Here is a 13212-nt window from a genome sequence, read left to right as displayed (position 1 = left end):
AGAATCATCTGTAAAAAAATGTGTGCAACACGAGGACTTCCTAAGAAAAAGGGTGAAATATAAGGACTTCGCAGGAGGTCACCCATCCTAGTGCTACTCTCGCCCAAGCACCCTTAACTTGCGGAGTTCTGATAGAATCCGTTGCATTGGTGCTGGTATGATTGCTCATGTTTCATTCTGCGCTGCAAATACATACACTCCTTCTTCCCTCCCCCCCTCCCGTCATTTGTTTCCTTGTGCGTTCACACTTCACCTCTCATTCTCGTTCTAATATCGATTAAAATGCCCCTGCTTCTTGACTCACATTTGCGTATAAACCAGCGGACCCTAGTTCTAGACGCGCGTAACGTCAAACGATCCGTCTGAAAAAAAATTGGTGCGACACGAGGACTTCTCAGGAGGTCACCCATCCGAGTACTAATCTCGCCCAAGCACACTTCACTGCGGAGTTCTGATGGGATCCGGTGCATTAGTGTTGATATGATCGCACCTGTTTAATTTCGCGCTGCAAAACTAAAAAACTCATTCCCCTTTCTTCCCCCTCCCGTCATTTGTTTCCTTGTGCGTGCGCACTGCACCTCCCGTTCTCGTTCTAATATCAAGTAAAATGCTACGGCGCTGTGACTCACATTTGCGAATAAACCTGAGGACCATAATTCAAGTCGCGCGTAACGTCGAAAGAATCATCTGCAAAAAAATGGGTGCAACACGAGGACTTCACAAGAAAATGGGTGAAATATAAGGACTTCGCAGGAGGTAACCCATGCTAGTACTACTCTCGCCCAAGCACCCTTACCTACGGTGTTCTGATAGAATCCGTTGCATTAGTGCTGGTATGATCGCACCTATTCCATTTCGTGCTGAAAATACATACACTCCTCCTTCCCTCCCCCTCTCATCAATTGTTTCCTTGTGCGTTCACACTGCACCTCTCCTTCTCGTTCTAATATCGATTAAAATGCCCCTGCTTCTTGACTCACATTTGCGTATAAACAAGCGGACCCCAGTTCCAGTCGCGCGTAACGTCGAACGACCCATCTGAAAAAAAATTGGTGCGACACGAGGACTTCCAAGGAGGTCACCCATTCGAGTACTACTCTCGCCCAAGCACACTTAACTGCGGAGTTCTGATGGGATCCGGTGCATTAGTGCTGGTATAATCGCAACCGTTTAATTCTGTGCTGCAAATACATAAACTCCTTCTCCTTTCTTCCCGCTCCCGTCATTTGTTTCCTTGTGCGTGCGCACTGCACCTCCCGTTCTCGTTCTAATATCAAGTAAAATGCTACGGTGCCGTGACTCACATTTTCGAATAAACCTGAGGACCATAATTCAAGTCGCGCGTATCGTCGAAAGAATCATCTGCAAAAAAATGGGCGCAACACGAGGACTTCCTAAGAAAATGGGTGAAATATAAGGACTTCGCAAGAGGTCACCCATCCTAGAGCTACTCTCGCCCAAGCACCCTTAACTTGCGGAGTTCTGATAGAATCAGTTGCATTGGTGCTGGTATAATTGCTCATGTTTCATTCTACGCTGCAAATACATACACTTTTTCTCCCTCCATCCCCCCGCCCGTCATTTGTTTCCTTTTGCGTGCACTCTGCATCTCTCATTCTCGTTCTAATATAGATTAAAATGCCCCTGCTTCTTGACTCAAATTTGCGTATAAACCAGTGGACCCTAGTTCCAGTCGCGCGTAACGTCGAACGACCCGTCTGAAAAAAAATTGGTGCGACACGAGGACTTCCCAAGAAGTCACCCATCCGAGTACTACTCTCACCCAAGCACACTTAACTACAGTGTTCTGATGGAATCCAATGCATTAGTGCTGGTATGATCGCACCTCTTATTTTGCGCTGCAAATACATAAACTCGTTCTCCTTTCTTCCCCCTCCCGTCATTTGTTTCCTTGTGCGTGCGCACTGCACCTCTCGTTCTCGTTCTAATATCAAGTAAAATGCAACAGTGCCGTGACTCACATTTGCGAATAAACCTGAGGACCATAATTCAAGTCGCGCGTAACATCGAAAGAATCATCTGCAAAAAAATGGGTGCAACACGAGGACTTCACAAGAAAATGGGTGAAATATAAGGACTTCGCAGGAGGTAACCCATGCTAGTACTACTCTCCCCCAAGCACCCTTACCTGCGGAGTTCTGATAGAATCCGTTGCATTGGTTCTGGTATGATCGCACCTGTTTCATTTCGCGGTGCAAATACATAAACTCCTTCTCCTTTCTTCCCCCTCCCGTAATTTGTTTCCTTGTGCGTGCGCACTGCACCTCCCGTTCTCGTTCTAATATCAAGTAAAATGGTACAGCGCCGTGACTCACATTTGCGAATAAACCTGAGGACCATAATTCAAGTCGCGTGTAACGTCGAAAGAATCATCTGCAAAACATTGGGTGCAACACGAGGACCACTCAAGAAAATGGGTGAAATATAAGGACTTCGCAGGAGGTCACCCATCCGAGTACTTTTTCTCGCCCAAGCACCCTTAAATGCGGAGTTCTGATAGAATCCGTTGCATTGGTGCTGGTATGATTGCTCATGTTTCATTCTGGGTTGCAAATACATACACTTTTTCTCCCTCCATCCCCCCTCCCGTCATTTGTTTCCTTGTGCGTGCACTCTGCATCTCTCTTTCTCGTTCTAATATCAATTAAAATGCCCCTGCTTCTTGACTCACATTTGCGTATAAACAAATGGACCCTAGTTCCAGTCGCGCGTAACGTCGAACGACCCGTCTGAAAAAAATATTAGTGCTACACGAGGACTTCCCAGGAGGTCACCCATCCGAGTACTACTCTCGCCCAAGCACACTTAACTGCGGAGTTCTGATGGGATCCGGTGCATTAGTGCTGGTATGATCGCACCCGTTTAATTTTGCGCTGCAAATACATAAACTCTTTCTCCTTCCATCCCCCCTCCCGTCATTTGTTTCCTTGTGCGTGCACTCTGCATCTCTCTTTCTCGTTCTAATATCAAGTAATATGCCCCGGCACCGTGACTAACCTTTGCAAATGAACCAGCGGTTTATAATTCCATTCGCGCGTAACGTCGAACAACCCATCCGAGTACTACTCTCGCCCAAGCACACTTAACTGCGGAGTTCTGATGGAATCCGGTGCATTAGTGCTGGTATGATCGCACCCGTTTAATTTTGCGCTGCAAATACATAAACTCTTTCTCCTTCCATCCCCCCTCCCGTCATTTGTTTCCTTGTGCGTGCACTCTGCATCTCTCTTTCTCGTTCTAATATCAAGTAATATGCCCCGGCACCGTGACTCACCTTTGCAAATGAACTAGCGGTTTATAATTCCATTCGCGCGTAACGTCGAACAACCCATCCGAAAAAAAATAGGAGCAACACGAGGGCTTCCCAGGTGGTCACCCATCCGAGTACTACTCTCGCCAAAGCACACTTAACTGCGGAGTTCTGATGGGATCCGAAGCTTTAGTGCTGGTATAATCGCACCTGTTTCATTTCGTGCTGAAAATACATGCACTCCTTCTCCTTCCCTCCCCCTCCCATCAATTGTTTCCTTGTGCGTTCACACTGCACCTCTCCTTCTCGTTCTAATATCGATTAAAATGCCCCTGCTTCTTGACTCACATTTGCGTATAAAGCAGCGGACCCTAGTTCCAGTCGCGCGTAACGTCGAACGACCCGTCTGAAAAAAAATTGGTGCGACACGAGAACTTCCTAGGAGGTCACCCATCCGAGTACTACTCTCGCCCAAGCACACTTAACTCCGGAGTTCTGATGGGATCCGGTGCATTAGTGCTGGTATGATCACACCCTTTTAATTTCGCGCTGCAAATATATAAACTCCTTCTCCTTTCTTCCCCCTCCCGTCATTTGTTTCCTTGTGCATGCGCATTGCACCTCCCGTGCTCGTTCTAATATCAAGTAAAATGGTACGGTGCCGAGACGCACATTTGTGAATAAACCTGAGGACCAAAATTCAAGTTACGCGTATCAAGTCGCGCGTAACGTCGAACGACCCGTCTGAAAAAAAAAATTAGTGCGACACAAGGACTTCCTAGGAGGTCACCCATCCGAGTACTACTCTCGACCAAGCACACTTAACTGCAGAGTTCTGATGGGATCCAGTGCATTAGTGCTGGTATGATGCCACTTGATTAATTTTGCGCTTCAAATAGATACACTCCTTCTCTTTTCTTCCACCCCCCGTCATTTGTTTCCTTGTGCGTGCGCACTGCACCTCCCATACTCGTTCTAATATCAAGTAAAATGCCACGGCGCCGTGACTCACATTTACGAATAAACCTGCGAACCATAAATCAAGTCGCGAGTAACGTCGAAAGAATCATCTGCAAAAAGATGGGTGCAACACGAGGACCTCCCAAGAAAATGGGTGAAATATATGGACTTCGCAGTAGGTAACCCATCCGAGTACTACTCTCGCCCAAGCACACTTAACTGTGGAGTTCTGATGGGATCCGGGGCTTTAGTGCTGGTATGATCACACCTGTTTAATTTCGCGCTGCAAATACATACACTCCTTCTCCTTTATTCCCCCTCCCGTCAATTGTTTCCTTGTGCGTTCACACTGCACCTCTCATTCTCGTTCTAATATCGATTAAAATGCCCCTGCATCTTAACTCACATTTGAGTATAAACCAGCGGACCCTAGTTCCAGTCGCGCGTAACGTCGAACGACCCGTCTGAAAAAAAATTGTTGCGACACGAGAACTTCCTAGGAGGTCACCCATCCGAGTACTACTCTCGCCCAAGCACACTTAACTGCGGAGTTCTGATGGGATCAAGTGCGTTAGTGCTGATATGATCGCACCCGTTTAATTTAGCGCTGCAAATACATAAACTCCTTCTCTTTTCTTTTCCCTCCCGTCATTTGTTTCCTTGTGCGTGCGCACTGCACCTCCCGTGCTCGTTCTAATATCAAGTAAAATGCTACGGTGCCGTGACTCACATTTGCGAATAAACCTGAGGACCATAATTCAAGTCGCGCGTATCGTCGAAAGAATCATCTGTAAAAAAATGTGTGCAACACGAGGACTTCCTAAGAAAAAGGGTGAAATATAAGGACTTCGCAGGAGGTCACCCATCCTAGTGCTACTCTCGCCCAAGCACCCTTAACTTGCGGAGTTCTGATAGAATCCGTTGCATTGGTGCTGGTATGATTGCTCATGTTTCATTCTGCGCTGCAAATACATACACTTTTTCTCCCTCCATCCCCCCTCCCGTCATTTGTTTCCTTGTGCGTGCACTCTGCATCTCTTTTTCTCGTTCTAATATCGATTAAAATGCCCCTGCTTCTTGACTCACATTTGCGTATAAACCAGTGGACCCTAGTTCCAGTCGCGCGTAACGTCGAACGACCCGTCTGAAAAAAAAGATTAGTGCGACACGAGAACTTCCCAAGAGGTCACCCATCCGAGTACTAATCTCGCCCAAGCACACTTAACTGCGGAGTTCTGATTGGATCCGGTGCATTAGTGCTGAAATGATCGCACCTGTTTAATTTTGCGCTGCAAATACATAAACTCATTTTCCTTTCTTCCCCCTCCCGTCATTTGTTTCCTTGTGCGTGCGCACTGCACCTCCCGTTCTCGTTCTAATATCAAGTAAAATGCCACGGCGCCGTGACTCACATTTACGAATAAACCTGCGGACCATAAATCATGTCGCGCGTAACGTCGAAAGAATCATTTGCAAAAAGATGGGTGCAACACGAGGACCTCCCAAGAAAATGGGTGAAATATAAGGACTTCGCAGGAGGTCACCCATCTGAGTACTTTTCTCGCCCAAGCACCCTTAACTGCGGAGTTCTGATAGAATCCGTTACATTAGTGCTGGTATGATCCCTCATGTTTCATTCTGCACTGCAAATACATACACTCTTTCTCCTCCCATCCCCCCTCCCGTCATTTGTTTCCTTGTGCGTGCACTCTGTATCTCTCTTTCTCGTTCTAATATCAAGTAATATGCCCCGGCACAGTGACTCACCTTTGCAAATGAACCAGCGGTTTATAATTCCATTCGCGCGTAACGTCGAACAACCCATCCGAAAAAAAAATAAGTGCAACACGAGGGCTTCCCAGGTGGACACCCATCCGAGTACTACTCTCGCCCAAGCATAGTTAACTGTGGAGTTCTAATGGGATCCGTAGCTTTAGTGCTGGTCTGATCGTACCTGTTTAATTTCGCGCTGCAAATACATGCACTCCTTCTCCTTTCTTCCCCCTCCCGTCATTTGTTTCCTTGTGCGTTCACACTTCACCTCTCATTCTCGTTCTAATATCGATTAAAATGCCCCTGCTTCTTGACTCACATTTGCGTATAAACCAGTGGACCCTAGTTCCAGACGCGGTAACGTCGAACGACCCGTCTGAAAAAAAATTGGTGCGACACGAGGAGTTCCCAGGAGGTCAACCATCCGAGTACTAATCTCGCCAAGCACACTTAACTGCGGAATTCTGATGGCATCCGGGGCTTTAGTGCTGCTATGATCGCACCTGTTTAGTTTCGCTCTGCAAATACATACACTCCTTCTCCTTTCATCCCCCTTCCGTCATTTGTTTCCTTATGCGTTCACACTTCACCTCTCATTCTCGTTCTAATATCGATTAAAATGCCCCTGCTTCTTGACTCATATTTGCGTATAAACCAGCGGACCCTAGTTCCAGACGAGCGTAACATCGAACGACCCGTCTGAAAAAAAATTGGTGCGACACGAGGACTTCACAAGAAAATGGGTGAAATATAAGGACTTCGCAGGAGGTAACCCATGCTAGTACTCCTCCCGCCCAAGCACCCTTACCTACGGAGTTCTGATAGAATCTGTTGCATTAGTGCTGGTATGATCGCACCTGTTTCATTTCGTGCTGAAAATACATACACTCCTTCTCCTTCCCTCCCCCCTCCCATCATTTGATTCCTTGTGCGTTCACACTGCACCTCTTTTTCTCATTCTAATATCGATTAATATGCCCCTGCTTCTTGACTCACATTTGCGTATAAACAAGTGGACCATAGTTCCAGTTGCGCGTAACGTCGAACGACCCGTTTGAAAAAAAATTTGTGCGACACGAGAACTTCCCAGGAGGTCACCCATCCGAGTACTACTCTCGCCCAAGCACACTTAACTGCAGAGTTATGATGGGATCCGTTGCATTAGTGCTGGTATGATCGCACCCGTTTAATTTCGCGCTGCAAATACATAAACTCCTTCTCCTTTCTTTCCCCTCCCGTCATTTGTTTCCTTGTGCGTGCGCACTGCACCTCCCGTGCTCGTTTTAATATCAAGTAAAATGTTACGACGCCGTGACTCACATTTGCGAATAAACCTGAGGACCAAAATTCAAGTCGCGCGTAACATCGAAAGAATCATCTGCAAAAAAATAGGTGCAACACGAGGACTTCCCAAGTGGTCACCCATCCGAGTACTACTCTCGCCCAAGCACACTTAACTGCGGAGTTATGATGGGATCGGTTGCATTAATGCTGGTATGATCGCACCTGTTTAATTTCACGCTGCAAATACATAAACTCCTTCTCCTTTCTTCCCCCTCCCATCATTGTACTACTTTCGCCAAAGCACACTTAACTGCGGAGTTCTGATGGGATCCGGAGCATTTGTGCTGGTGTGACCGCACCTGTTTAATTTCGTGCTGAAAATACATACACTCCTTCTTCCCTCCCCCCCCCCCCCATCATTTGTTTCCTTGTGCGTTTACACTGCACCTCTCCTTCTCGTTCTAATATCGATTAAAATGCCCCTGATTCTTGACCCACATTTGCGTATAAACCAGCGGACCATAGTTCAAGTCGCGCGTAACGTCGAACGGCCCATCTGAAAAAAAAATTATTTCGATACGAGGACTTCCCAAGAGGTCACCCATCCGAGTACTACTCTCGCCCAAGCACACTTAAGAGCAGAGTTCTGATGGGATCCAGTGCATTAGTGCTGGTATGATGCCACTTGTTTAATTTTGCGCTTCAAATACATACACTCCTTCTCTTTTCTTCCTCCTCTTGTCATTTGTTTTCTTGTGCGTGCGCACTGCACCTCCCGTACTCTTTCTAATATCAAGTAAAATGCCACGGCGCCGTGACTCACATTTGCGAATAAACCTGCGGACCATAAATCAAGTCGCGCGTAAAGTCGAAAGAATCATCTGCAAAAAGATGGGTGCAACGCGAGGACCTCCCAAGAAAATGGGTGAAATATAAGGACTTCGCAGGAGGTCACCCATCCGAGTACTTTTCTCGCCCAAGCGCCCTTAATTGCGGAGTTCTAATAGAATCCGTTGCATTAGTACTGGTATGATCCCTCATGTTTCATTCTACACTGCAAATACATACACTCTTTCTTCCCTCCCCCCCTCCCGTCATTTGTTTCCTTGTGCGTTCACACTTCACCTCTCATTCTCGTTCTAATATCGATTAAAATGCCCCTGCTTCTTGACTCACATTTGCGTATAAACCAGCGGACCCTAGTTCCAGACGCGCGTAACGTCAAACGATCCGTCTGAAAAAAAATTTGTGCGACACGAGGACTTCCCAGGAGGTCACCCATCCGAGTACTAATCTCGCCCAAGCACACTTCACTGCGGAGTTCTGATGGGATCCGGTGCATTAGTGTTGATATGATCGCACCTGTTTAATTTCGCGCTGCAAAACTAAAAAACTCATTCCCCTTTCTTCCCCCTCCCGTCATTTGTTTCCTTGTGCGTGCGCACTGCACCTCCCGTTCTCGTTCTAATATCAAGTAAAATGCTACGGCGCCGTGACTCACATTTGCGAATAAACCTGAGGACCATAATTCAAGTCGCGCGTAACGTCGAAAGAATCATCTGCAAAAAAATGGGTGCAACACGAGGACTTCACAAGAAAATGGGTGAAATATAAGGACTTCGCAGGAGGTAACCCATGCTAGTACTACTCTCGCCCAAGCACCCTTACCTACGGTGTTCTGATAGAATCCGTTGCATTAGTGCTGGTATGATCGCACCTGTTCCATTTCGTGCTGAAAATACATACACTCCTCCTTCCCTCCCCCTCCCATCAATTGTTTCCTTGTGCGTTCACACTGCACCTCTCCTTCTCGTTCTAATATCGATTAAAATGCCCCTGCTTCTTGACTCACATTTGCGTATAAACAAGCGGACCCCAGTTCCAGTCGCGCGTAACGTCGAACGACCCATCTGAAAAAAAATTCGTGCGACACGAGGACTTCCCAGGAGGTCACCCATTCGAGTACTACTCTCGCCCAAGCACACTTAACTGCGGAGTTCTGATGGGATCCGGTGCATTAGTGCTGGTATAATCGCAACCGTTTAATTCTGTGCTACAAATACATAAACTCCTTCTCCTTTCTTCCCGCTCCCGTCATTTGTTTCCTTGTGCGTGCGCACTGCACCTCCCGTTCTCGTTCTAATATCAAGTAAAATGCTACGGTGCCGTGACTCACATTTCCGAATAAACCTGAGGACCATAATTCAAGTCGCGCGTATCGTCGAACGAATCATCTGCAAAAAAATGGGCACAACACGAGGACTTCCTAAGAAAATGGGTGAAATATAAAGACTTCGCAGGAGGTCACCCATCCTAGAGCTACTCTCGCCCAAGCACCCTTAACTTGCGGAGTTCTGATAGAATCAGTTGCATTGGTGCTGGTATAATTGCTCATGTTTCATTCTACGCTGCAAATACATACACTTTTTCTCCCTCCATCCCCCCTCCCGTCATTTGTTTCCTTTTGCGTGCACTCTGCATCTCTCATTCTCGTTCTAATATAGATTAAAATGCCCCTGCTTCTTGACTCAAATTTGCGTATAAACCAGTGGACCCTAGTTCCAGTCGCGCGTAACGTCGAACGACCCGTCTGAAAAAAAATTGGTGCGACACGAGGACTTCCCAAGAAGTCACCCATCCGAGTACTACTCTCGCCCAAGCACACTTAACTACAGAGTTCTGATGGAATCCAATGCATTAGTACTGGTATGATCGCACCTCTTATTTTGCGCTGCAAATACATAAACTCGTTCTCCTTTCTTCCCCCTCCCGTCATTTGTTTCCTTGTGCGTGCGCACTGCACCTCTCGTTCTCGTTTAAATATCAAGTAAAATGCCACGGCGCCGTGACTCACATTTGCGAATAAATCTGCGGACCATAATTAAAGTCGCGCGTAACGTCGAACGGCACATCTGAAAAAAAAAAATGGGTGCAACACGAGGACTTCCCAAGTGGTCATCCATCCGAGAACTACTCTCGCCCAAGCACACTTAACTGCAGAGTTCTGATGGGATCCGGAGCTTTAGTGCTGGTATGTTCGCACATGTTTAATTTCGCGCTGCAAATACATACACTCCTTCTCCTTTCTTCCCCCTCCCGTCATTTGTTTCCTTGTGCATTCACACTTCACCTCTCATTCTCGTTCTAATATCGATTAAAATGCCCCTGCTTCTTGACTCACATTTGCGTATAAACCAGTGGACCCTAGTTCCAGTCGCGCGTAACGTCGAATGACCCGTCTGAGAAAAAAAATTAGTGCGACACGAGGACTTCCCAGGAGGTCAACAATCCGAGTACTACTCTCGCCAAACCACACTTAACTACGGAGTTCTGATGGGATCCGGTACATTAGTGCTGGTATGATCGCACCTGTTTAATTTTGCGCTGCAAATACATAAACTCATTCCCCTTTCTCCCCCCTCCCGTCATTTGTTTCCTTGTGCGGGCGCACTGCACCTCCCGTTCTCGTTCTAATATCAAGTAAAATGCAACAGTGCCGTGACTCACATTTGCGAATAAACCTGAGGACCATAATTCAAGTCGCGCGTAACATCGAAAGAATCATCTGCAAAAAAATGGGTGCAACACGAGGACTTCACAAGAAAATGGGTGAAATATAAGGACTTCGCAGGAGGTAACCCATGCTAGTACTACTCTCGCCCAAGCACCCTTACCTGCGGAGTTCTGATAGAATCCGTTGCATTGGTGCTGGTATGATCGCACCTGTTTCATTTTGCGGTGCAAATACATAAACTCCTTCTCCTTTCTTCCCCCTCCCGTAATTTGTTTCCTTGTGCGTGCGCACTGCACCTCCCGTTCTCGTTCTTATATCAAGTAAAATGGTACAGCGCCGTGACTCACATTTGCGAATAAACCTGAGGACCATAATTCAAGTCGCGTGTAACGTCGAAAGAATCATCTGTAAAACATTGGGTGCAACACGAGGACCACCCAAGAAAATGGGTGAAATATAAGGACTTCGCAGGAGGTCACCCATCCGAGTACTTTTTCTCGCCCAAGCACCCTTAAATGCGGAGTTCTGATAGAATCCGTTGCATTGGTGCTGGTATGATTGCTCATGTTTCATTCTGGGTTGCAAATACATACACTTTTTCTCCCTCCATCCCCCCTCCCGTCATTTGTTTCCTTGTGCGTGCACTCTGCATCTCTCTTTCTCGTTCTAATATCAATTAAAATGCCCATGCTTCTTGACTCACATTTGCGTATAAACCAATGGACCCTAGTTCCAGTCGCGCGTAACGTCGAACGACCCGTCTGAAAAAAATATTAGTACTACACGAGGACTTCCCAGGAGGTCACCCATCTGAGTACTACTCTCGCCCAAGCACACTTAACTGCGGAGTTCTGATGGGATCCGGTGCATTAGTGCTGGTATGATCGCACCCGTTTAATTTTGCGCTGCAAATACATAAACTCTTTCTCCTTCCATCCCGCCTCCCGTCATTTGTTTCCTTGTGCATGCACTCTGCATCTCTCTTTCTCGTTCTAATATCAAGTAATATGCCCCGGCACCGTGACTCACCTTTGCAAATGAACCAGCGGTTTATAATTCCATTCGCGCGTAACGTCGAACAACCCATCCGAAAAAAAATAGGAGCAACACGAGGGCTTCCCAGGTGGTCACCCATCCGAGTACTACTCTCGCCAAAGCACACTTAACTGCGGAGTTCTGATGGGATCCGAAGCTTTAGTGTTGGTATAATCGCACCTGTTTAATTTCGCGCTGCATATACATACACTCCTTCTCTTTTCTTCCCCCTCCCGTCATTTGTTTCCTTGTGCGTTCACACTTCACCTCTCATTCTCGTTCTAATATCGATTGAAATGCCCCTGCTTCTTGACTCATATTTGCGTATAAACTAGCGGACCCTAATTCCTGACGCGCGTAACGTCGAACAACCCGTCTGAAAAAAAATTGGTGCGACACGAGGACTTCCCAGGAGGTCAACCATCCGAGTACTAATCTCGCCAAGCACACTTAACTGCGGAGTTCTGATGGGATCCGGGGCTTTAGTTCTGGTATGATCCCACCTGTTTAATTTCGCGCTGCAAATACATACACTCCTTCACCTTTCTTCCCCCTCCCGTCATTTATTTTCTTGTGCGTTCACACTTCACCTCTCATTCTCGTTCTAATATCGATTAAATGCCCCTGCTTCTTAACTCACATTTGCGTATAAACCAGCGGACCCTAGTTCCAGACGCGCGTAACGTCGAACGACCCGTCTGAAAAAAAAAATTGGTGCGACACGAGGACTTCACAAGAAAATTGGTGAAATATAAGGACTTCGCAGGAGATAACCCATGCTAGTACTACTCTCGCTCAAGTACCCTTACCTACGGAGTTCTGATAGAATCCGTTGCATTAGTGTTGGTATGATCGCACCTGTTTAATTTCGTGCTGAAAATACATACACTCCTTCTCCTTCCCTCCCCCTCCCATCAATTGATTCCTTGTGCGTTCACACTGCACCTCCCCTTCTCGTTCTAATATCGATTAAAATGCCCTTATTTTTTGACTCACATTTGAGTATAAACCAGCAGACCCTAGTTCCAGTCAAGCGTAACATCAAACGACCTGTCTGAAAAAAAAATGGTGCGACACGAGGACTTCTCAGGAGGTCACCCATCCGGGTACTACTCTCGCCCAAGCACACTTAACTGCGGAGTTCTGATGGGATCCGGTGCATTAGTGCTGGCATGATCACACCCATTTAATTTCGCGCTGCAAATACATAAACTCCTTCTCCTCTCTTGCCCCTCCCGTCATTTATTTCCTTGTGCGTGCGCACTGCACCTCCCGTGCTCGTTCTATTATCAAGTAAAATGCTACGGTGCCGTAACTCACATTTGCGAATAAAACTGAGGACCATAATTCAAGTCGCGCGTATCGTCGAAAGAAT

General features: G+C 46.8%; 3 non-coding genes and 21 pseudogenes across 3 annotated transcripts; all 24 read right to left on the bottom strand.

Annotated features, from left to right (window-relative positions):
* Positions 1–373: 373 nt before the first annotated feature.
* On the bottom strand, positions 374–492 carry LOC148248946 (5S ribosomal RNA; annotated as a pseudogene).
* Positions 493–1049: 557 nt separating this feature from the next.
* LOC148248945 (5S ribosomal RNA) lies at positions 1050–1168 on the bottom strand (annotated as a pseudogene).
* A 561-nt stretch (positions 1169–1729) lies between these two features.
* LOC148248944 (5S ribosomal RNA) lies at positions 1730–1848 on the bottom strand (annotated as a pseudogene).
* Positions 1849–2762: 914 nt separating this feature from the next.
* LOC148248943 (5S ribosomal RNA) lies at positions 2763–2881 on the bottom strand. Its single transcript, XR_015815347.1, has one exon. It is a non-coding gene; the product is annotated as a 5S ribosomal RNA (ribosomal RNA).
* A 483-nt stretch (positions 2882–3364) lies between these two features.
* On the bottom strand, positions 3365–3483 carry LOC148248942 (5S ribosomal RNA; annotated as a pseudogene).
* Positions 3484–3688: 205 nt separating this feature from the next.
* Positions 3689–3807, bottom strand: LOC148248941 (5S ribosomal RNA). Its single transcript, XR_015814609.1, has one exon. It is a non-coding gene; the product is annotated as a 5S ribosomal RNA (ribosomal RNA).
* Positions 3808–4028: 221 nt separating this feature from the next.
* On the bottom strand, positions 4029–4147 carry LOC148248940 (5S ribosomal RNA; annotated as a pseudogene).
* Positions 4148–4382: 235 nt separating this feature from the next.
* On the bottom strand, positions 4383–4501 carry LOC148248939 (5S ribosomal RNA; annotated as a pseudogene).
* Positions 4502–4706: 205 nt separating this feature from the next.
* On the bottom strand, positions 4707–4825 carry LOC148248938 (5S ribosomal RNA; annotated as a pseudogene).
* A 563-nt stretch (positions 4826–5388) lies between these two features.
* Positions 5389–5507, bottom strand: LOC148248937 (5S ribosomal RNA; annotated as a pseudogene).
* A 561-nt stretch (positions 5508–6068) lies between these two features.
* Positions 6069–6187, bottom strand: LOC148248936 (5S ribosomal RNA; annotated as a pseudogene).
* Positions 6188–6391: 204 nt separating this feature from the next.
* On the bottom strand, positions 6392–6509 carry LOC148248935 (5S ribosomal RNA; annotated as a pseudogene).
* A 560-nt stretch (positions 6510–7069) lies between these two features.
* Positions 7070–7188, bottom strand: LOC148248934 (5S ribosomal RNA; annotated as a pseudogene).
* Positions 7189–7393: 205 nt separating this feature from the next.
* Positions 7394–7512, bottom strand: LOC148248933 (5S ribosomal RNA; annotated as a pseudogene).
* A 1021-nt stretch (positions 7513–8533) lies between these two features.
* Positions 8534–8652, bottom strand: LOC148248932 (5S ribosomal RNA; annotated as a pseudogene).
* Positions 8653–9209: 557 nt separating this feature from the next.
* Positions 9210–9328, bottom strand: LOC148248931 (5S ribosomal RNA; annotated as a pseudogene).
* A 561-nt stretch (positions 9329–9889) lies between these two features.
* LOC148248930 (5S ribosomal RNA) lies at positions 9890–10008 on the bottom strand (annotated as a pseudogene).
* A 206-nt stretch (positions 10009–10214) lies between these two features.
* On the bottom strand, positions 10215–10333 carry LOC148248929 (5S ribosomal RNA; annotated as a pseudogene).
* Positions 10334–10540: 207 nt separating this feature from the next.
* LOC148248928 (5S ribosomal RNA) lies at positions 10541–10659 on the bottom strand (annotated as a pseudogene).
* Positions 10660–10894: 235 nt separating this feature from the next.
* LOC148248927 (5S ribosomal RNA) lies at positions 10895–11013 on the bottom strand (annotated as a pseudogene).
* Positions 11014–11575: 562 nt separating this feature from the next.
* LOC148248926 (5S ribosomal RNA) lies at positions 11576–11694 on the bottom strand (annotated as a pseudogene).
* Positions 11695–11900: 206 nt separating this feature from the next.
* On the bottom strand, positions 11901–12019 carry LOC148248925 (5S ribosomal RNA; annotated as a pseudogene).
* Positions 12020–12224: 205 nt separating this feature from the next.
* LOC148248924 (5S ribosomal RNA) lies at positions 12225–12342 on the bottom strand (annotated as a pseudogene).
* A 560-nt stretch (positions 12343–12902) lies between these two features.
* On the bottom strand, positions 12903–13021 carry LOC148248923 (5S ribosomal RNA). The gene has a single exon (XR_015815277.1). It is a non-coding gene; the product is annotated as a 5S ribosomal RNA (ribosomal RNA).
* Between the last annotated feature and the right edge of the window lie 191 nt (positions 13022–13212).

This window comes from Carica papaya, chromosome 8 (assembly GCF_054855325.1).
Source record: "Carica papaya isolate Zhongbai chromosome 8, ASM5485532v1, whole genome shotgun sequence".
NCBI lineage: Eukaryota > Viridiplantae > Streptophyta > Magnoliopsida > Brassicales > Caricaceae > Carica > Carica papaya.
This window is presented reverse-complemented; position numbering and strand designations above follow the sequence as displayed.